This window comes from Petaurus breviceps, unplaced genomic scaffold (assembly GCF_028583685.1).
Source record: "Petaurus breviceps papuanus isolate PSGF00001 unplaced genomic scaffold, PetGlider_PUasm1.0 90977, whole genome shotgun sequence".
Lineage (NCBI taxonomy): Eukaryota > Metazoa > Chordata > Mammalia > Diprotodontia > Petauridae > Petaurus > Petaurus breviceps.
Window position 1 is genome coordinate 517,895 of NW_027187391.1, and position 22,829 is coordinate 540,723.

Sequence of the window (22,829 nt, forward strand, 5' to 3'; positions counted from 1 at the left end):
TATATTTTGTATATTAATGATAGTGAATGAATCTCAATTTAAAACTCCCTTCTGTGCCAAGCAGTTGTGTTCAAAAGAACCATCCCTTTTTGGGGTCAGAGGGAATGAGTTATCCGTGTAGGTTTTAGGAAGAATTATAGTGAGCCCTCATTTTCTTAGGCTCTATCTGCTACCTATCCCTAAAGATTGAGGAAATATGATTATGGTCTCGGTTAATGAGATATCATGAAAACTTACTGAGAAAGTGAAAATTTTTAGTTTTTTGACAATCACATTTAATATAAAACACTTGGGAGGGCTTATGTGATTTAACTTTTCACTAATTGAACTGAATTTTGACTGACTCAATTAGGTGTTTTGGCATCTTGTAGATAGGCAGCCTATATTTCTTTCTACCTGTGACTAAGAAGGAAGCGGTTCAGACAGAACACAAATTATAGTAGTTGAAGAGAATTTCATAGAAAGGATTGTTTAAGCTTATCTATATATTTAAGAATGACAGTCAGTGACTAGTGTGATGAGCAGGTCATTTGCAGGCCCCGTACCCACTGAGTAATAGCCAAGTAGCTGGCAGGTAAAATTGATTATTAGACATTTAAAGTGGAGTGGTGGACTCAGTATAAAATCCAGGTAGTATTGAAGGCAGCTATAGAAAGAAAATAATGCAAAACATGCTTACATTGCAGTTTGACATAAAGGATAATTAGTGGTAATGCTTGTTAATTTTCAGTAATTGTTTGCTTGTGTCGGCAGTGTTGAATGTAGATGAATGAATAAGAATGCTATGATGCAAGTAATAAGTAAAGTAGAAGAGTCAGAAGGAAACCTTGGACGTTATAAAACATTTAAATCAAAATAGTACAAATAAGAATCTAATCTATAATACATATATGTATTTGACTATACATTTCAAATTAAGAGATAGGAATGATATTTATTCTGGTAACTCTGACTATATTAATGTTAAATTACTCGTAGACCATTAAATGATTTTCATTTCATTGGAAATGAATTATGTCTATCAGCATTTATTCCTCTTTTTACATCAGAGGAAAAACCATTTATATCAATAAAAAGCTTTATTTCATTCATTTGCTTCCTATCAAGTCACCTTCATGGCTATCAACTACTTCCCTTAAGTCATCTTAAAGTTAGAGTCTTATGTATAATTTGTTGGTTAAAAATAATTTGAAATATTTGGTTTTGACAGCTGTATTCCAGCATATCAGGTTTAAAACAGATGAGTTAGCCATGGCCCCATGTATGAATCTTGGGAAGATCATTTTCCTAAAACAGATATAGTTCTCCAGAATGGAAAAGCTATTGCACACATGAAGAATGTTGTCATAGCTAAGATATACCCATACTTTATTAATGCTTTCATACTTTTTTTCTTAATGTCATCAAAATTAAAACCCGAAGAAAGAGGTATGAGGAACAGTGGGGTGTAGACACAACAGGATAGCCAGAAGGCAGCAGAACATGCAGAGCCCATGTGAAAATTCTCTGGATCTTCTTGTATTTTCAACTTTGCATTAATTTTTTTTAAATGAGGAGTGGTTGCATTGCATTGTTAGTATTATTCATATTAGAATTTTTTCAGATCCTTAAGGATGTGGAAAGCAATCTCAAATAAGATGACTGCTTGAATAGTAGTGTTTGTTTACATGGCATGTATATTCTGACTGGATTTAGGATATCGCTCAGCCTTATAGTCCTTATCTCTGACTACCCTTGTACAGCTGGGTTCAGAGTTTGGGATTAATATACTGTGCCTCCTCAACTACACACCTCATTTGAAACTTTTAAAAAAAAATTTAAATACTTCATTTAATAAAGCAACACAGGCAACATTATATTTTCCTCACATTTTAGGAGTGATGAGTTAAATTTTTATTTGTTGTTATCACTAAAGAGTACATTGATTCTCAATTAAGAGCTCATGTGTTTATGGCACTGTGGTCAGATATGTGCTAATTACATAATACAATATATATAAATCTTTTCTGTGAGAATTAGTGATGATGATATCCCAGTCTATCTTTTTTATTTCTAACAGTTCTTAATTCTTTACACAGGAAATGTTGGAGGAAATTTGGAAAGTGGAATATATCTGCTATAGGATTGCTAATCTTATGCTTCATTTTGACAATATAAGATGAATGATTGATGTTTTTCATAAAGGTTATTTCATCTATAGTATTGATATAACTGACATTTATAGATAAGAATGAATTAGGAATACAGACCTATTATATATTTATTTTAAAGCTCTATGTGTATATAGTCTTTGTCCTATGTCAGAATAATTAGGACTATGTTTGGATTCTACCTTCAGTGTATACATCCATTTTGAAAATGAGATGTTGTGATATGATGGGAGAATAACCTTTGGTAGTGATGCATCATAGAATCAATCACTGAACCAAAAATCATTTATTAAGCACTTAGTGTGAGGCACTGGACTAGTACTTTTATTACAAAGGCAGGTAAAAATAATCTCTAATCTAAATTAATTCACATCATAATGGGGGAAAATAAAAAGTCAGTAACTAGGTATGTACCAGCTATATACAGAGTAGATGAAAGATAATCTCAAGAGTGGGAGGCACTGATAAATGGGAGGACAAGGAAAGGCCTTCAGCTGAATATGGAATTTGAGTTGAGACTTGAAGGAAGCCAGGGAAACTTAAAAGGGAGAGTTGAAGAGGGAGAGCATGCCAGACCAAGGGGACAGTCAGGGCAAAGTCAGGGAGAAGAGGGCTGGAGGGTCAACAAGTCTCAGGGCCAGCAAGTCAGACAGTAGAGCCAGGTCATAGAGTACCTGAAAGCAAGCCAGTTGTAAGATGACTGGAAATGTAGGAAGGGGCCAACGTGAAGAGTTTTAAATGCCAAGTGGTGGATTTTATATTGGATCTTGGATGTGATAGGGAGTCACTAATGGCTATCTAATAGGGGAGGTTACATGTTTAAATCTGTGCTTTAGGAAAATGATTTTAGCAGCTAAGTGGAGGATGGATTGGAGTGGGGAGAGATTTGAGGCAGAGACAAACCAGCATCTGAGAGGTAGTGAAGGCCTGAACAAGGCCACATAAGTGGAGAAAAGAAGTATGGGAGAGATGTTGTAAAGGTGGAAACGACAAGCTTTGGCAACAGCTTAGCTATGTGGAGTTAGTGAGAGTGATGAGTCAAGGTTAATATTGAGATTTTGAGCCTAGATGACTCTAAGAATGGTGGTGCCTTGAGGGTTTGAACTGGAATAAGTTTTGTTTTGGATATGTTGAATTTGAGATGTTTATGAGAAATCCAATTTGTGGAAAGATTTTCTGTAGAAGGTAATACTTGAGCTGAGCTTTGAAAGGAACCCAGGATTCCAGGAGACTGAAGTATGGTGGAAGATCCAGGCAGAGTCATTTGCCAAGTAATGTTCTTCTGTTTAGAGGAGGCATCATATGTGTAATGATTTTTTGTGGGCTACAAGAAGCCTTTTGGCTTGAATGTTGCTGACTTGTTATGTTTTAACCAGTGTTCTTTAACAACACACACACACACACAAATATAGTGTACATAAGTACATTGACTCTTGCCATCTCAAATTCTTATTTCTCTCCTTGTTTCATAAATAGTTATTGATCATTTGTTTCTTTTCACTATTCTTTGATTCTTTGAAATTTTCCAAATGATATAATGAATGAAAATAGTTTTTAAAAGTATATGTATGTGTATATGTGTATGGATTCGTAGATCTATATCTATATATACATATAACTATGTATACATACGCCTTGAAGTTAAAAATGTGAGGACCCTCTCTTAAGATTGCTATGATTTTAAAGCATCATGAATATAGCAGATAAGGAACTTGTTCACTTTAAAGTGACTTCCTCAAAGTACTAAATATGTGAGATAATAGTATTAGCTCCTGGTAGTACCTCTGTGGTTAAGCAACAGAGCAGAATAATTATTTGCAGATGCAAAACTTACTGTTGATCTGTACATCAAGGTCTATATGTTGGCATGCCACTTTTCACTAAACCAAAATTTTAATTAAATAAACCATGGAACCTAGAGGGAGGGGTTAAGGTGGGTGAAGGGGCTCAGGGTTTGGGCCAGGAATGTAAGAAGGAAAATAGTGTAGATGGAGGAACTTTTTTACGTGGAGAATAATTGCTTCTAAAACCTAGTTTTATATTTCATTTCCTCTGAAGGCCACACTCAGCATCCCCTCCAATCTTTATCATGAATCTCACTGATTGTCATCACCTGCTTCTTAGTTGCTGTCACTATTTCTGCCTGGTTTCATTTCCTGTAAAGCTACCTTTTTTCCCCCCTGTGCTAAGGCCGCACTGAGCAGTGGCTTCTCCACCTTCCAAGGCAGGTTGGAATGTATCCAATAGTTTCAGTGACTTGGGAGCTGAGCTAAAATACAGTGGTAGTCTGAAGTAGACTGACAAATAAATGGCAAGCAGATGTGACATATCTTCCTCCCCTTTGTCTTTTTTTCCTTTTCATTATTCAGATATCTGGTTTGTTTTTCTGAGGTATTGACTCTTGCCATCTCAAATTCTTATTTCTCTCCTTGTTTCATAAATAGTTATTGATCATTTATGTTTCTTTCACTATTCTTTGATTCTTTGAAATTTTCCAAATGATATAATGAATGAAAATAGTTTTAAAAAGTTGTCTGGTGACATATTATTCCTAAGGGTAATTTTCAGTGAAAAGTTAGGAGTCCTTTTTTGAATTCTGAGATAACATGGATTTTATGGAGGATGTTGATTTTAACTTAAGACGCTAAATGAGTAAGAATTAAATTGATGTAAGCTGATTGAATGACTAGTTCAGAAGATGAACTGTCCAGTCTGACTTTGTTCTCTAAAGATCTGTTCTTTAGGTCATATTGAACTGTGGCTTCTGTAATATTTCACAAAAATGTGAGGCTTGCCTTCTCTTTGTAGTGTCTGTTGAGGTTTGACAAGGCAAGCAAAATAGCCCAAGACTTTTTTTTTTCTTTGTGTCAGCTAAGTACATTTTTGGACAAGTTTCTAAAATAATTTGATTCCTTCCAAAGCCATAATACAAATGACATCTCCTGTCTAGGACTGGGTTTCTTAGTAATGATCACATATTCCTGCTTGGCTGTTTCTTCTTCCTCTGATCCTTATGCCTACGGCTATAGTTGTAGAAGTATCTCCTCTCTCATCAGACTTCACAACATGTTCTATTTAATAACTCTTGCTCTCTGACAAACCAACATTTGATCACTAGTTGGACCATAACATCTAGAACAAGAGATCTCAGAGGTTATCTAGTCCAATCCCTTCAGTTTTTATATATAGCACATATTGCTTCTGAACTTACTCTATCAAACTCATGATCAGTGACAGTTCAGGTTCCTAAAGGGAGACTACTATGTTCCTTTCAGGGTCTAAAGGTATGCCTAAAGGCAATATTTCTATTGTTCGTTGGACATTGCTGTTGGCTCCTGACTCTTAATTAGCTTTTAGAAATGGATATTTACTACAGTGGTATAGTTGGCACAAAACATCCTCCCCAGACCATGACACACTATCCCACCAGTATATATGGAGTCCAGGGGAAAGTAGACTCAAGCTCGGAGAATGTATCCAAAGGGGATAACTCAGAGCTCTTAGAAGTCCATTTGCTAGAGTCTTTAAGATTTTCTCCTTGGTCTAACTTCTCTTCTGAGACTCTTGTAGAGCCCTGGATCTTGTTTTCTTCATTAAAAAGCTGTCTTACAGCTGTAGTTTTAGAGGTATATAGTCAGCTATTCCAGGAATTCTGCTAGGATACCAATGGCACATCCAAAATCCTCCAAACCCTTTGAAGTTTGAAGAATCTTCCTTAGTAAAAGGCGGAAGAGACTGGAGTGAAGGCCAAAGTTGGGATTGGGATTCAGGTTCTTCTCCTCCTTCCCCAAATGATTTCTTCACAATGGCTTTGCTGAAGTCTTCCTTAATTAAGCCTCCAGATGCTTGAATTCCTGATTCCAAACTAGTCCATTGGTTTTATATAAGTCCTACAGAGCATAACTAAGTCCCTTACCCCATCCAAATAGACTTTCTGTTACACTTAGTTGAAATGCTTTTGATTGTCAGGAGGCATCTAGGCCCTGATCACTACTCTGGTTAAATTGAAATGTGTTCTCATCTGATGAAGGTTGAAGAGCTAGCTTCTCATCAGTTACTTTAAATGGGGGTGATTTTATTTATTGACTCAATCCACCCTCACCCTTACATTTAGATGAGTAAATTGAGGCCAGAAGAGGTGAAAAAATTTGCCCAAGATCATAGAGATAACAATCACAGTTGACATTTATAGAGCATTTTAAGTGTTACAATGAATTATTTGAGCTTTGCAAAAAACCCTTTGAGGTAAGGTGCTTTTGTTTTGTTTGTTTTTGGCATGGGGCTGTGATTTAATCAGCAAGGAACTCTCTCCACCAATGTAGATCAGCAATTTTTTGTGTTTTATGATATTAGAGAATTACTTGGAGATACTGAGAGATCTTGACTTGCTCATGATAACATAGGTAGCATATTTCATAGTTGGGATTCAGACACAGGTCTTTCTGATCCACTACCCCATTCTGCTTCTTGTGAGATAAGTCTTACAAGTATTTTTACAGATGAAAAAGTGGAAACTAAAAGATAAGAAGTGAGGTCACATAGGTAGGATGGAGAAGAATCAGAACACAGCTAACATGATCCAGCTAGGTGACTCAGTGGATAAAGCGTTCGGCCTAAAGTCAGGAAGATCTGAGTTGAAATCTGGCCTCAGACATTTACTAGTTCTGTTACCTTGGGCAAATAACTTCTGCCTGCCTCAGTTTCTTCATCTGTAAAGTGGGGATATTAATAGCACCTACCTTCTAGAGTTGTTGTGAGAATACTTCTGTCTCTGAAGTTGTTGTGAGGATGTCCCTATCTTCCAGGGCTGTGAGGACAAAATAAGATAATATTTTGTCAAGTGATTTGCAAACCTTAATGCTCTGTATAAATGTTAGCTATGATGTGATGGTGATGATGATGTTGATAATGGTTTAAAGTTGTGTCTCAAATCCATGCCTTCTTATTTAAAGCCTTGGTGGTGTTTCTTCTACTAAACCACTCTAAAGAAACGTTATACCTTATTATTCACCAATTTTTGGTTATTATGAACTGGGTCTGATTAAGAGAAGATAGGTTTTTTTTATCTTTGAGGGGTATAATGTTTGTTGAGTTGATTTTATAGTGTATGCTTTCTGAAGTGTGTAAAAATTTCCTAGGTAAGAAGTACAAGGGTGGGCCAAGAACTTGTATTTGTTCCTCACTGATACCCCAATGATGCCTTTGTTCTAGCAGTGAACAAAGTTGAAGCATTCCATTAACAGCACATTTGAAATTGATTGAGATATGGCTAGTCATAGATCTGAGCCATATTCCTGAACTTGAAATTTGAAAGGGAAAGGAGACCAGAACTGGAGATATGGGAGAAAACCAGAATTTAGAGATTTAGGAGGTAAAATATTCATTTCTCTACAGGGAAAGTCTATGAACCTTTATAGAACTGACTTCTAGAGAGAAAGACCCATGTAACTATAAAATGGCAGCAGTTGGAGGCAATATTGAGGTGCTGTGGAGTTCTTTGGCTAATCTGGGACCTTGCACACAAGTAAGCAATAGTAGTGCCCGAATGATAGGGGGAAGAAGGATGAAATAGCTAATAGACCTTCAGGAGGATTTCAGAATCAACAGACTTTCTGTGCCAAGTAGGAATCTGAACTGAGGACACATAAGGACAGAGCCTTGATTTTGTTGTGTCATTTTTAGTCATGTCCAACTGTTCATGACCCCATTTGAGGTTTTCCTGGCAAAGATACTGAAATATTTTGCTGTTTCCTTTTCTACTTCATTTTCTACAGGAGGAGACTGAGGTAAACAAAGTTAAGTTACATGCCCAGGGTCACATGGCTAGTAAGTGTCTGAGGCTGAATTTGAACTCAGATCTTCCTTATCCCAGGCCCAGTGCTCTATCCACTGTACTCCCTCAATGCCCTGCAGCAGGATTTTGCTCTTCACCTAGTACATTGAATGATTAGTCCTTTGTAGGTCTGAGGGGAGTGACTCTAGTAACCCATAATTCTTTCCCCTTCCAGTAGGCCCTGAAGTCCAGGGACTGCTATAAGTCAAGAGAAGTGTGTATAAGTCTCTACAGGCCTAACTGAAAAGAGTTGGGTTGTTTGACTTTTTAGCAACCCTGAGGGATTTCTATTTGCATGAGTGTGTGGCCCAAACCACAATGTGGCCATAAACCTGGAGGACTAAGTAGGTCTCTGGGTAAAGTAGGGACTTTCTAGAGATGGGAAATGTGTTAATTTGATTGTTTATGGGTTCAAGCTTGAGTCCTTCTTATTTTAAAGGTTTATTTTTTAATATTCTCTATCTGATATATTGTTAACCTGAATGCTTACAAAGGAATTAGGGCCCTTGCACCTCTTTTGTAGCTTTCTAGGGATAAATCATATTCTGATAATCCTAGGTGAAACCCTTTACATGAGCCCGAGTCAAAAAAAATGTTATTTGTAAGATGCAAACCTTGGGTTTTGGTTCTGAGCTATGAAGTGCTAAATATATATGTAGTTGCTCTCTATGAGCTCCACTGAGCAGCAAAATAGTGTAATTGTTCTTGAAGTAAGAGTGGTACAACAAGATAATTGCAGTTATTCAGTTATCATGTACTGAAATATTACAGGAATGTGCTATAAAGGCATACCCCTATGTAAAGTCATGTTCTGAATTGTCAAGTGCCTATGATGATTGCTGCCATTATGGATCGGAGAGTCCCTGGAATGTATAGACACAATTATGTTCTTATCCTTAACAATACTCTCCCTTTGGAAAAGCCTGAAAAAGGTGTGGTTTCCTCTCTAGTCTCTGTAAAATTTCATTATATAGACTTCAAACAAGGGCTTAAGACAAGCAACTAGTTGACCAGCATGTAGGTGGGCAGTTTCTGGAGAAGAGCAGTTTCCAGGTAAGGTTGTTTGAGAACTTTATCAGCAGGCAAAATATAAACATTCAACAAAATTTGGGTGGAGTCAAAATACAAGGTATTGGGGAACACAAAAGAAGCGCTCTGACTTCCCTGGAGGGTCTCTAAGGTCAGCATAACATATGATTTCAAGTTAGACAATTTCTAGGCACATAAATTTAGGTTCAAACATTATCAATAAATAATAAAGTATTTCCCCCACAGGTTACGTTTTGGATACTTGAAGATATCTTGATGCTAAATAATTAAGCTGATAGTTCACAATTTTGAATGGAGAGAAAAACTTAAATTGGAACAGAAAAAAGGTAATTTATGATGTTTGTCATACTTGAACTCATGAAAATGAGTCTTCCTGACTCCAGGTCCAGTGTTCTATTACTGTTTCACCTAGCTGCCCAGTCTTAGTCATTCATGAATCATGGTAAAAAGTCTTTGGGCATTCAGAATAGGCTTCGGAATGAAGTTCATGCATTTTAGTCACAGGAACACTCTTCTGACCTTCACACAGAGCCTATTCATTATTACTTTGGGCTCAAATCTAACAGGTTTTATTATCTAGTATCCTAGCCCACATTAGCTTAGGATAAACAAATTAGAAAATGGAAGTATCACTACTAGGTGTAGACACAACTGACTTGGACAAGAAGCAATAACTGATAGCTTGAAAATAGAGAATGAAATAGAAAAATAAACAGAGAAAGCTCAAAGGCACATCACCCTAAGATCCACAGGTACAGGAACTAACTGATACTAGTTTCAAAAGTTTTTGAGTGTTCCATGTATTCACATGTAACAAAGTACAATAATTCATTTCATGATGATGAGCCATGAAAATGTTAAATTATATTCAGTATGCTATTTATAAAAGGTATAGTCTTTAGAAGAAGACAGGAAATATAGAATATGGTTTATAGGAATGTGTAGAAAAATGATTAAAATGAAAAAAAATTTGGCAGAAAATCCAATTCTCTGATGAAACAGGATGATATTATGATAGTACCATAGATTCAGAGCTAGTTATCTGGTTCAATCCCCTCATTTTACAGATGAGGAAACAGAGCTTATTAAGTAACTTGCTATGTTACTTATCTAAAGTCTTCTAGTAGTAGTAGGTAGTAGAGTGGGATTCAAAACCCAGGCTACACACACATACACACACACAAGTGCATACACATGTCTGGAAAGTCTTTTTTTGGAATAACCAATGCAGAATTCATATTTTTAATATGCTTAATCATCTTTTGATAGACTATAATAGCTTTCCTGGAGCCCTGATCCAATCTATTAACCAAATAGACATTTTGGCAGGCATACCAATTTAGAAAATGAATATTATATTAGGATAGACAGAGGGGCTCCATATATTAGGAAAACCCATATTTAGGCACCTTTTAAAAAAAAGTGTTTTGTTGATATTGTATTCTTACCATCCAAGCATATTAGTTTTGTGCTCCTGAGAGCTTGTCCTTGAACATTATCTAGCTTGTTAATGAAGTGACTTTTGTCTTTGAGAGAATGAAAGGAAAGCTTACACATCTGACTTAGTATAAATGGCCAACAATTTGTAAACAGTTTGTGCTACAAAAGTTGATTTTGTAAATTGGTCACTTTGAACTCAGGATACATTTTGACCATGTTAACAATGCTAAAAATGATAATTAAGTTTCCAGATTAGCCTGCAACAAATTATTCAACTCATAATGTAGTTGTTCTAGTAATTTAGACTCTAGGTTTGGAGGAAAAAGAGAAATGAAGAGAAAGAAAGGGAGAAAGAGTTTTGCTTCATCCTCCCTGTGTCATAGGTCAGCTGTGAGCAAAATTCTGAAGGAGACAAAATATAATTTTGACATCTTTCCTTTTTTCTTTCACATCCATTTATGACTTCCTGGCCCCCTTTTCTTCGTTTTTTTTTTTTTTTTTTCTTAAAGCATTTCAGGCCATACTACAACCATAATCTCTCTGTGGTCCCCATTCCCACTTCATTCAGACATGACCTATCTTTCCCCAGGTGCTCCAAAATTACCTATGCTTCTTCCTTTTAATCAGAATTGCCATTCTCCCAGTACAGATTGCTGCAAAATATTAGGAGGAAAGCATTCTAATTGAATTAATTTATATTACCATCTGAAGAATTGATATCCTTTAATCTTTCCTGAAATATTTACATTAAAAAAAAGTGTTAATACAAAGGAACTTCTAACTGGTAGAATTTCAGGAAATGCAAAATTAAACAAGAAGTTTCAGGTAATGTGTGGGATTGCTATCTAAATTTATTTCTGGGTCACTTCATCTATAGGCCCAACTTGCCTGTGAATCTGACCTTGAACATCAACTCCCCTGTTTCCTGCTTTACAAAACTTCATCCCTGCCATGTCTCTCTGTCTCTTATTTCAAAACCCAAAAGGTTCTCTAAATCTGAGTTTCTCTAAAACCTAAGGTTTTTTTCGAACCATTATGGAAGTTAAAGTAGGGGTTTGGTGGTATTGAAGAGCAAAGGTCATGATCACCATTTAAATATGGGTATAAAAGATTTGTAAGTCATATGTTTATATTTACCCAGAGTGACTTTCATAAACTTCCTCCTGTGTATTGGTCATATTAAAACAATACTTGGGTGTGAAAATTCAACTTTTGAGGCAGAAGATCTATTCTGTACCTAAACTGAAATTAAAGGACCATCTCTGTTGTTGCATGCTAGATTAAAAATAAAATTCAGACTTGGATATAAATTTGCAAAAAAAGCAAGTGTGCCTGACTTTGAGTCATTGAACTCTTCTTTATAGACTTCCAGTGACAGGCAATGTCACCCATCATATTCATGGATCTCTTTAATAGGAAGTTTTTCCAATCCTAGAGCTTAAATTTACCTCTTTCATCCAACTTTCATCTGTTTCTCCTAATTCTGCCCTTTGAGGGACAAACACACTAAGTCTAATGCATCTTGCAGGTTGACAGTCCTTCACATACTAGAATATAGTGATTCTATCATCCTTCTCCCCATCTATCCCTAACCATGTGCTCTCCTCCAAGCTAAAAACCCAAATCTTTCAACCAATCCTCATATAACATAAATTCTAGTCTCTTTACTATCCTAGCTGTCACCTTCTGTTTTCACTTGAGCATTTTCAGTGTCCTTCCTTAAATGGATGTCTTATAAGAGGACCCCAATTCAATATCCTGGTTCTGTCATGAAATTGTTTTGGGTTCACTTCCCTAAGCTTCATTTTCTTCACCTTCAAAATGAGGTGGTTGGATTAGATCAGAGGTTCTGAGACTTTTTTGGTTTCAGGATCCCTTTACACTCTTGAAAATTATTAAGGATGTGGATTATTGGCTTACCACATTAGAAATTTAAATGGCCAAAATACTTATTTATATATATTTAAGTCATTTAAATGGCAATACTAAGCACATTACATATTAACCTAAATAACTTTGTGTGAAAAATAACCATGTTTTTCAAAACAAAAAAAAATTAAGAAGAGTGACATTGTTTTACATATATATATATATATATTTTTTCTTTGCAAATCTCTGACAATCAAAGAGAACTAGATTCTCATATTTGCTTCTGTATTAAGTCTGTTATAATATGTTGTTTTGGTTGAAGTACATGAAGAAAATATGACTGAAAAGGGAGGATCATTTTAATAGGCAAATAAAATCTTAATATTATTATGAAAATAGTTTTGACCTTGAGGCTCCCAATGTCCCAGGGAATCCTGGGGTTTGAGGACCACAGTTTGAAAACTACTGGACTAGATGATCTCTAAGGTCTCTTCCAAGTCTGATGATGTGGAATGCCATAGTTTCCATATGCTATGAATGGCCTAATATCTCCACCATTATCCTGTCCTTAAATAATACAGTTAAAAGGTGACAAAAGGAAAATCTCATCTATCAACAAGTTAACTGTGCATGATTTTTATATGCTATCACTATTGTGTTAGTGGGGAAGCAACCTGGTAGGGGAAAGGGGAAGGAATAAATATTTTTGTAGTGCTTACTATGCATGGTACTAAATGCTTTCCAAATATCTCATTTGACAGTGAAAAGAGTTAGAAGATCTTAGTTCAAGTTCAAATTCTGACTGACACTTAGCAACCATATGATAAAGTCTTGAAAGTCTGTCTCATTTCCCTTGCCTATAAAATGGACATTATATTATTTGTACTACTCTAGTCCATAGAAGTATTGTTAAGAAAGGGTTTTATAAGCCTTAAAGTCCTTTATAACTTTTGACTTTTGTTTGTGAACTTTGAAGTTCTTTTAAAATATTAATTGTTATTAATATTGTTATTACTGTGAGAGCTGTTATGCATTTGAAGAGGAGTTTCATTATAGAGCAGATCAGGCAGTTATAATACTTTTAAAAACTGTTTTAAAATATTTCCCAAGATAAAATCCAAGAAGAGTCAGATTCTTTGTCATTTTAATTCTCAAGTTCTCTAGGAAAGTGAATTGGATTCTCCTAGAGGCTAATATTAATGCTTATACATTGGTATTGAGAACTCCTAGTATGTAAACTCCCTCCATCATTGAAGATAGGTCAGTGATTCTTACGTGACTTGGAATTTTAAGTTGTCTGGAGCACTGAGAGGTTGTGAAGTCATGTGTTCAAGATCCCATAGTTTGTATGGATTTTAGTCAGGACTTGAATTCAGCCTGTCTACAAGCCAGCTCTCTGTCCATTATTTCATGCTTCCTTTTCAAATAAAATTCAATAGTTTAAAAAAAATTGAGATAATAAATAAAGTTATTTGAAAAATTTTGGGCAATATAAATCTGACCAACAAATTGAAGTGTATTTTATTTCAATGTTTTATTATGATTTCATGAGTTTTTAGCCTTATAACTCTATGCTATTCAGTAAAAGGGAAAGATTTTATTGTTTTTTTTAATTAAAAGCCTTTTCCTAGTACTATTGCAATCACTGGTGTTTGCAAGAATAATTTCAGCATCTATTCATTGTCTGAATTATTCCTTGTGGATTTTCTTTCTATTAGGAACCAAATTCTGTTATTTTCTTATTTATGATTATGTTTTCTGAATTTATAAAGAATAAGAATTTGTCTTAAGTAATTTAGTGATTAAAATTATTTAAAGTGGTGTTAAATTACCTAATAATCATTTACTGGCATTTTTTAGGTGAAGAATTAATTAGCCCAACTTTGCTGTGTGGTTTAAAGTCTATGGAAAAACTCCCCTGATTTTACAGAGGGGTGAGAAAATTTAGCTTCCCAGGAAAAAAGCAGGTGGAAGAGAATTGTACATTAAAGATTGTAAACAGACCAGGGAGATTCTTTGTCAGTTATGAACTCTTTGAGAGCAGGACCTAGTGTTTTGTTTGGTTATTTTGGTTTTCATTTTGTATTTCCCTTTTTTCTTTGTATCTCCAGGACTTAACACAGTTCCTGGCACATCGAGAACATTTAAATTCTTATTGATTTGACTTGTTTCCAACTCTAAAAATTTTGCAAATTGTGGAAATGGTTTGGTAATTAATACAACAAAGATTAAATCTGAATAAATCAAGGAAGGAACAGGCTTCAGATTAAGAAGTTATTTTTCACTTAATATGATTCCTTTGGGGACTGTCACTGAAAATTGAGGAGAGGATAGCATAGCATGCTTACAGAGTAATCTACATTATTTGAGTCTTTAATTTCTTGGCAAAATCCCAAATTTATCTGATAATTACTTCTTCAATACTTATAAGTCGTGGCTCAGAGCTTACAACTCTGAGCTCACATGGATCAAATTGGGAGGTTTGTCAATAAATAACCTCTTGGCTCCTGTTTACTCTCTCCCAGGGTAATCCTAGGAACACCTGGATTTACTCCATTTCTAGCTCTCATCCAGGTATCTTCTTCGGTTCTCTTTCAGGCACTAAAGCTAACAAAGTATGGAATATAGAACACACTTACTATACACAATAAGGATTAAGAAAAGATTCATATCAGAACCCAGAGAGCACAGGTATTTAACCATTTCTCATGTCATGGACTCCTTTGGCAGTCTAGTGAAACCTGTGGACCCCTTCTCAGGATAATATCTTTAAATAATTGAAGGAAAGGTGTAATTTTAGTTAGAGATGAATGAAAGTAAAGATAAATTTTTTCTCATTAAAGTTTATGGAATCTCTGGAAAAGGATGACAGGTTAAGAACCCATCTATAGAGGGACAGGAAAAAAAATTCCTGAGTCAGACACATTTCATCCTATCCTGTAGATAAAGGTGCACAGCAGTCAGCTATGCATTTTTCTCCCTGTTGCACTCAATGGCACCCTCCACCCCCATTTTATACCTCAGTGCAGTACACTTCAGTGATTTGAAGTTTTGTAGGTCTGGTAACTCTCTTCACCAAAGCATATCACAAACCATTTATAACTTAATAGATAATTTTCTCTAAATCTATCCTTGTGGTTCTTGGACTATAGATATATAGTCTATCATCTGGCTCATATACTCAGACTTTTCAGTCAGATTGGAATTTCCTGAGATGATATATTTTATTTTTTTAAGTTTCCATTCTTTAATTTCTACAATAGCAAAATATTAACCCTTTAACATTTCATCCATTTACTTACTCTTGTCTTAAAAATCAATTTCAAATTTAATATAAAGGAATGACAATAATTTAGATAATTCTTCCAATTGTAATCTTTTGGACTTAGTCCTGTATGATAATCTTTTTTAAAAAATTTTAAATCTTGAGATGATATATTTTGAATTTTGAGAACATAGTTGCGTCCATGCAAAACTGAGAGATCAGAATAGGGTTATTGTTATAAGAGACTTTCACATGAACAGGAATGGTTTAATGGGAAAGAGTAGATATAATTAGACATAATAATAATATGATATATTATATATATATAACATATTATATTATATATTATTGAATATAATTAATGAATATATTATATATATGTCTATATATAATAGACATAATAATAATAATAATAATAATAATAATAATAATTAGACTATAATAATAGACATAATTAGGTGACCCAGGTTTGAATTCAACTTCCTATCTATTTCCTGGATGATCTCAGGCAAGGTCATGGTATAGTGGAAGGAATATTGGATCTGGAGTCAGATGATTCAGATCCTGCTGCTTGCTGCTTAGGTGACTTTTGTGACAAATCACTTAACCTGGCCTAAGTTTCCTCAACAATAAAATGGAAGGTTTGGGCTAGAAGACCTCTGAGGTCTTTTTTGGACCTACATTTCTGATTCTTTGATACAACATCATTTAACTTTTAGGGTTCAGTTTTCTCATCTATAAAGTAAGGGGTTAGACTGGATCATCTCTAAGACCCCATTTAGTTCAAAATCCTCTCAATTTCTTCATGCTTTTAGAGAATACAAAAATGTATAGAATACAATACATAGTTAGGAGAAAGAACAAACATGAGAAAAATATATAGACTACAATTAAGCCAACTGTTGAAACCAAAGAATAAGGAATGTTTGGAGGAAAGGACATTAACACAGTTCATAACCATTTCTTAAAGAAATTTAACTGATGTAGATTAGTTGCTAAAAGGAAGAGACCAAAAGACCTTAAAGAACACTTCAGTCAGCAAACCATTTGCTTAGTAGAGACAGGCAGCTAAGAGTGACCCGAGTTTAGAACATCAATTTGCTTATGAAATCTTTTTAGAAGACTATAAGCAATCCTACTAATTGCTTAGAATGAATAACCATTCTATGCTCTCAGTATTCCCCACTATTATCATCCTAGTTTATATCTTTACTATGACTCAATTAGACTCAAAACAGATGATATGATGTATGTGAAGTCCTTTGAGAGTTTAATGTACTGGACATATGTCAGTCATTACGGTTGCTGTTGCTGAAGCTATTATTATTTTCCATCCCCATACCACATTGCCCCTCTCCAATACATTCTTTTTACTGTGACTAGATTTAGTTTCTTAAAATCTGTTTCTCTTCCGAATCAAGTTTAGTCATTGGCCTGTTTCAAAGCACAACGAAACCTGACCCACCTTTCCAGATCTATCTCATATAGTGCTTTAGGCAAACTGAACTATTCACCCTCCCCCATACATGACTCAGGCTTTGCCATTGGTAAGATGTTTTATTTTGCTGTTCCCTATTCTGCAATATCCCCTCTCCATGATTTGCCTGTTGAAATCCTATATGTTCTTTAAATCTTAGCTCAGATGTCCCCACTTGCACTAAGTATTCCTTGATCTTTCTCTATCAGTAATGATATTTCCTCTTTTAGGTCTCATATAATATTTTGTTAATAACACTATTATGAAATTATGTATCATTCTGAATTATTACTATCCATATATGTCTCTTATTCCTCTGTTAGACTGTTAACTCCATGAAAGCAGAGGATTCTGTCTTATCTAGTCTTTGTCCTTTCTTTAGACTAGTGTTTTGCACATGGTAGGCAGTAATTGCTTTATTGAAACATGGAACCAAGGAAAAGCTCTGTTCATTATGGAAAAGGGCACAATTTTATTTATCTTCAATTTCTTTTCCTTCTCTTATTGCTAAAACTACTGTTTCTAGTACTGTATTGAATAACAGTGGTGATAATGGACATCCTTGTTTCAAATGTGACCTTATTGGATATTGCTAACTTTATCTTCAATCATTGTTTCCATCATTCTTCATGAGACAAATATTTAATGGACATCTGATATATTCAAAAAGCACTTATATGCCACAGTGATGCTCATCCTAAAATTCTCTTATAAATATATAATTTCAACTTTTTTTGATTTAATTCAACATTGATTTGTTAAGTGCCTACTATGTACATGTAAGATACTATTCTAGGTACTGGGGATATAAACATGAAAAACCATGTGATCCCTGATCTCAATCTTGTAGAGGGATGGGATAATCTACAATCTGTTACTTAAGTTAGAAATTCTTTAGTATAGGAGAGATTAAAAAGATGTCTTGAAAGAGAAATTGGTTTTAACTGGAAAACTTGGAGGTTTCAGGAAGGAAGTAGCATCTGAGCTGGACTTTCAAGGAAGTGATGAACATTGTTAATAAGAAGAGATGCAGGGGAAATCCATTTCAGTAATGCATGATAGAAAGACATCTAAGCAGTAGGGGGTGGATTGAGAATGGAGAATAGGAAGTGGTATAGAATTCTTCTAGTTTAGCATCTGAGAAGGGAAATATGACATAAAGTTAGGCAACTAAGTAGAAGCCTGATTGTGGAGGGTCTTGAATGCTAGGCTAAGTAGTTTTTGTTTGTTTGTTTTTATTTTAAATTCAGTAGGTAATATTGACAGCCTTTTGATCTTTGACTTGAAGTCTGTCTGGCAATAATAATACCCCCTCTATATATGTGTAAAAATATAGCAGTTTTAATGGAAATTTATTTTATTATAGAAAGAAAAGGAACCTAGCAAATACAAAGAACATTTGACTATTAAGATTTCTTGGGACTGAACCACCCCTTCTCTTCCCTAATACTCCCTAGTTTGATGCAAATTCTAATTTGGAGTTTATACTTAGAAGAGGGAAGACAGTCTAGGTATGGTGAATAGTTTACTTATAAGTTGTATCTGCCACAATAGAATGTAAGCACTTGAGGGCAGGAGCTTTCATTTATAAATAAAAGTTATCATACTTAATAATTGCTCAAGTTTTGCAAGACACTTCATATTTTTTATCTTTTGATACTCACCACAATTTCCCCAAGGTAACATAGCTATTAATCATCCAAGTCAGATTTCACTTCAAGTTCAGTGCTGTATTCATTCTGTCATATTTTGTGTGTTGTACACTTGTTTATGATTATTGTTATTTAGTAATTTTAGAGCAATCCTTAGGCACCTTTGATTGAAATATCTCAAACTGATCTTTATAGCACTTGTAAGTGTATAGTGCTGATGACCCAATTACTAAAGAATGGGTGATCTAAGAATAAATGGATAATGTTGTCATCGTAGGTATGCCCCGTTGTGTAGGAGTAATTCTGTAAATTATTTACGGAAAAGGGGAAGCACTGAAGAGTAAGGTCTTTTGGATGCTTACTGGCCCCAGACATTACAACAACAGGACACTGTTATAGCTTGAATGTAGTTTCAATAGTTGAGAGATATTCTCCCACATCCTGCTTCATCACAAATATTTATCGTTTTATTCATCAGTTCTCCCCCTACCCCCGCTTTATGGGCCTTTGTGCTTATTGTCATTTATCCAGGAGGGCTAGGCAATGCCTTTATACAGTATGCAACATCTGACTGGGTCCATGGAATTGAATGATATTAAGTACAGTCCTCAAAACTTTGTCCTTCAGCCCTTTCTTCTCCACACTTTTTTTGGTGATTTCATCCCCTCACATGGGCTCACTTATTACCAAAGGGCTCTCAGAAGATATAGCTAGCTTTAATCTTTCTTCTGAGCTTCAGTCCATCATCTCTAACTCAGCTGGACATTTCCACCTTGCTATATGATTTGTGTCTCAAATGTACTGAAATGAACTGATCATCTTTCTGCCCCCTTCTTTGATGACAGCACCATCATCATCTCCATTATGTAGGCTTGAAACCTTGGAGTTATTCTTTAAACTTTCTCCTCCCTCACCACCCTCACTCAATAAGTTGCCAAGTCTTGTTGATTCTACCCCTGAAATAGCCTTGTAATCCATCCTCTCCTTTTCAGTTCCATTGTCATCCTTATCTTTTAGGTCTTCATCAAATCAGATGAGATATTTATAAAATACTAAGTATAGTGCCTGGATTTTTATTTATTAAATTTATTTTTCTAAAAATATTTTTTTCTCAATTACATGCAAAAACAATTTCTAACATTTCATTTTTAAAATTTTTGGGTTCCAAATTCATTCCCTCCCTTCCCCCCTCATTGAGAAAATAAGTAATTTAATATAGATTATACATGCATAATTATGTAAAACATTTCCGTATTAGTTGTGTTGTGAAGGAAAATACAGACCAAAAAACCCCAAGAAAAATAAAGTTTTAAAAAAATATGCTTTCATCTGCATTTGGACTTCATCAGCTCTTTCTCTGGAGGTGGATAGCATTTTTCATCATAGGTCCTTTGGAATTGTCTTAGATCATTGTATTGCTGAGAATAGCTAAGTCATTCACAGTTGATCACCATACAATATTGCTGTTGCTGTGCATACTGTTCTGCTGGTTCTGTTCATTTTGCTTTGCATCAGTTCATGTAAGTCTTTCTAAGATTTTCTGAAAGCATCCTGCTCATCATATCTTATAGTACAATAGTATTCCAACACAATCATATATCACAACTTGTTCAGTCATACCCCAATTGATGGGCATCCCCTCAATTTCCAATTTTTTGCCACCACAAAAAGAGCTGCAATAAATATTTTTTTTACATAACAAAATTTTTCTTTCTTTTTCCTTTTTTTTTCTTTTTATCTCTTTGGGATACAGACCTAGTAGTAGTATTTCTGAGTGAAAAGATATGTGCAGTTTTATAGCTCTTTTGTCAACAGTTCCAAATTGCTCTCCAGAATAGCTGGTTCATTTCACAACTCCAATTTTCCCATATTACCTCCAATATTTGTAATTTTCTTTTTCTGTCATATTAGCCAATCTAAGAGGTATGATGTGGTACCTCAGTGTTGTTTTAATGTGCATTTCTGTAATAAATAGTAACTTAGAGCATTTTTTCATATGACTATAGTTTTGATTTCATCTGAAAACTGCCTGTTTTTGTCCTTTGACCATTTATCAATTGGATAATGACTTGTATTCTTATAGATTTGACTCAGTTATTTACTTATTTGAGAAATGAGGCCTTTGTCAGAGAAACTTGCTGTAAAAATATTTTCACAGTTGTGATTACTCTGTATTTCCCTCCATTTATCCTTCTTTCTCTCTCTCTCTTCTTTCATCCTGTACCTCTTCAAAAAGATTTTGCTTCTGACCACTGCCTGATCCAATCCACTCTCCTTTTTATCAGCACCCTCCTTCTCTTATGCCTTTCTCTTCCTACTTCCCTGTGGGGTAAGATAGCTTTCTATTCCTGAGTGTGTATGTTATTCTCTCTTTGACCCAGTTCTGATGAGAATAAACCACACTCCCCTCTTACCTTCCACTGTAAAAGCTCTTTTTATGCCTCATTCTATATATTCTTTCCCCCTTCTCCCAGTGCATCCCTCTTTTTTACCCCTGAATTTTGTTATTACCATTATTTCTAAATATCATCCTATCATAATCAACTCACATCTGTGTCCTCTGTCTAGGTATACTTCTAATTTCCCTACTGCTAAAGTTCTTAGGAGTTACAAGTATCATCTTCCCATACAGTAGATCCATTATTATTTCACTTTGTTCTTTACTTTTTAAGCTTCTCTTGAATCTTATATTTGAAAGTAAAATTTTCTATTCAGATCTGGTCTTTTCATCAGGAATGCTTGAAAGTTCTCTATTTCAATTAAATATTCATTTTTTCCCCTGTAAGATTATACTCAGTTTTTCTGGGTAGGTGATTTTTGGTTGTGATCCTGTCTTAGCTCCTTTGCCCTCTGGAATATCTTATTCCAAAACCTCCAATCCTTAATGTAATTAACATAGAAGCTGTTAAATCTTGAATTATTCCGACTGTGGCTCCATGGTATCTGAATTGTTTTGGGATCTCTTTCAGGAGATTATTGGTGGATTCTTTCAATTTCTATTTTACCCTTTAGTTCTAGGATATCTGGGAAGTTTTACTTGATAATTTCTTGAAATGTGATGTCTAGACTCTTTTTAAAAAAATCATGACTTTTAGATAATTGAATAACTCTTAAATTATCTCTCTTCAATCTATTTTCCAGGACAGTTTTTTTCTCCAGTGAGATATTTTATATTTTCTTCTATTTTTTCATTCCTTTCATTTTGTCTTTTTGTTTCTTGTTTTCTCTTGGACTCATTAGCTTCTACTTGCTCAATTCTAATTTTTAATGTATTATTTTCTTCAAGGAGATTTGGTACCTTCTTTCCCATATGGCCAGTTCTTCTTAAAAACTATTTCTGTTTGGGGAATTTTTGTACATCATTTTCCATTTGATCAATTCTGCTTTTTAAGAAGTTCTTCTCTTCTGTGGATTTTCGTATCTCTTTTATCATTTGCCCTATTCTGTTTTTTTAAGTGTTTTTTTTTTTCAGTATTTTTTTTTGTGCCTCCTTTACCAAGCTGTTGACTCTTTCTTCATGATTTTCTTGCATCATTCTCATTTCTTTTCTCAATTTTTCCTCTTCTTGTCTTATTTAATTTTTAAAATTCTTTTCTGAGCTCTTCTAAAAGCTCTTTTTGGAACTGAGACCAATTTACAATTTTCTTTGAGGCTTTGAATAGAACTGTTTTGATTTTGTTGTCTTTTTTCGAGTTTATGTTTTGATCTTCCCTGTCACCATAGTAACTTTCTATGGTCAGGTTATTTTTTCATTTTTTTCAGCCTATTTCTTTACATTAACTTTATGCTAAAGTCGGGCTGGGTGAAGGAGGCATTGTCCCAACCTTCAGATTTTTCATGCTGCTATTTTCAGAGCAAGTTCTAAGAGACTATACATTTTCTGTTCTTTCAAGGTGGTATGATCTAAGGAGAGGTGTGGTCACTGCTCTCCTGGTCTGTGAGGGACCACAAGCATTCTTTTCCATCTTGGAACTGTGACCAGGGACCCCACTCCTGCTTGTGTTCCTCCTTGTCCTTGGGCTGTGACCCAGAAGCACGTATGGACAATGCAACAGAGTCCTGCACTCAGTGCCAGGGAAGGGTCTCCTCTAAT

The 22,829-nt window shown here is 34.8% G+C and overlaps 1 protein-coding gene across 19 annotated transcripts in view; it reads left to right on the top strand.

Moving 5' to 3' along the window:
• HIVEP2 (HIVEP zinc finger 2) overlaps positions 1-22,829 on the top strand; it is a 274,013-nt gene that overhangs the window by 40,157 nt on the left and 211,027 nt on the right. For 8 of the 19 annotated variants that reach the window (XM_069077399.1, XM_069077397.1, XM_069077402.1 and 5 more), the window contains exon 2: positions 9,259-9,359. The exons of the other annotated variants lie outside the window; for them this stretch is intronic. The gene's annotated coding sequence lies outside the window, so the exon portion shown is untranslated. The remainder of the gene's footprint in view (positions 1-9,258; positions 9,360-22,829) is intronic. 19 annotated transcript variants of the gene reach the window in all.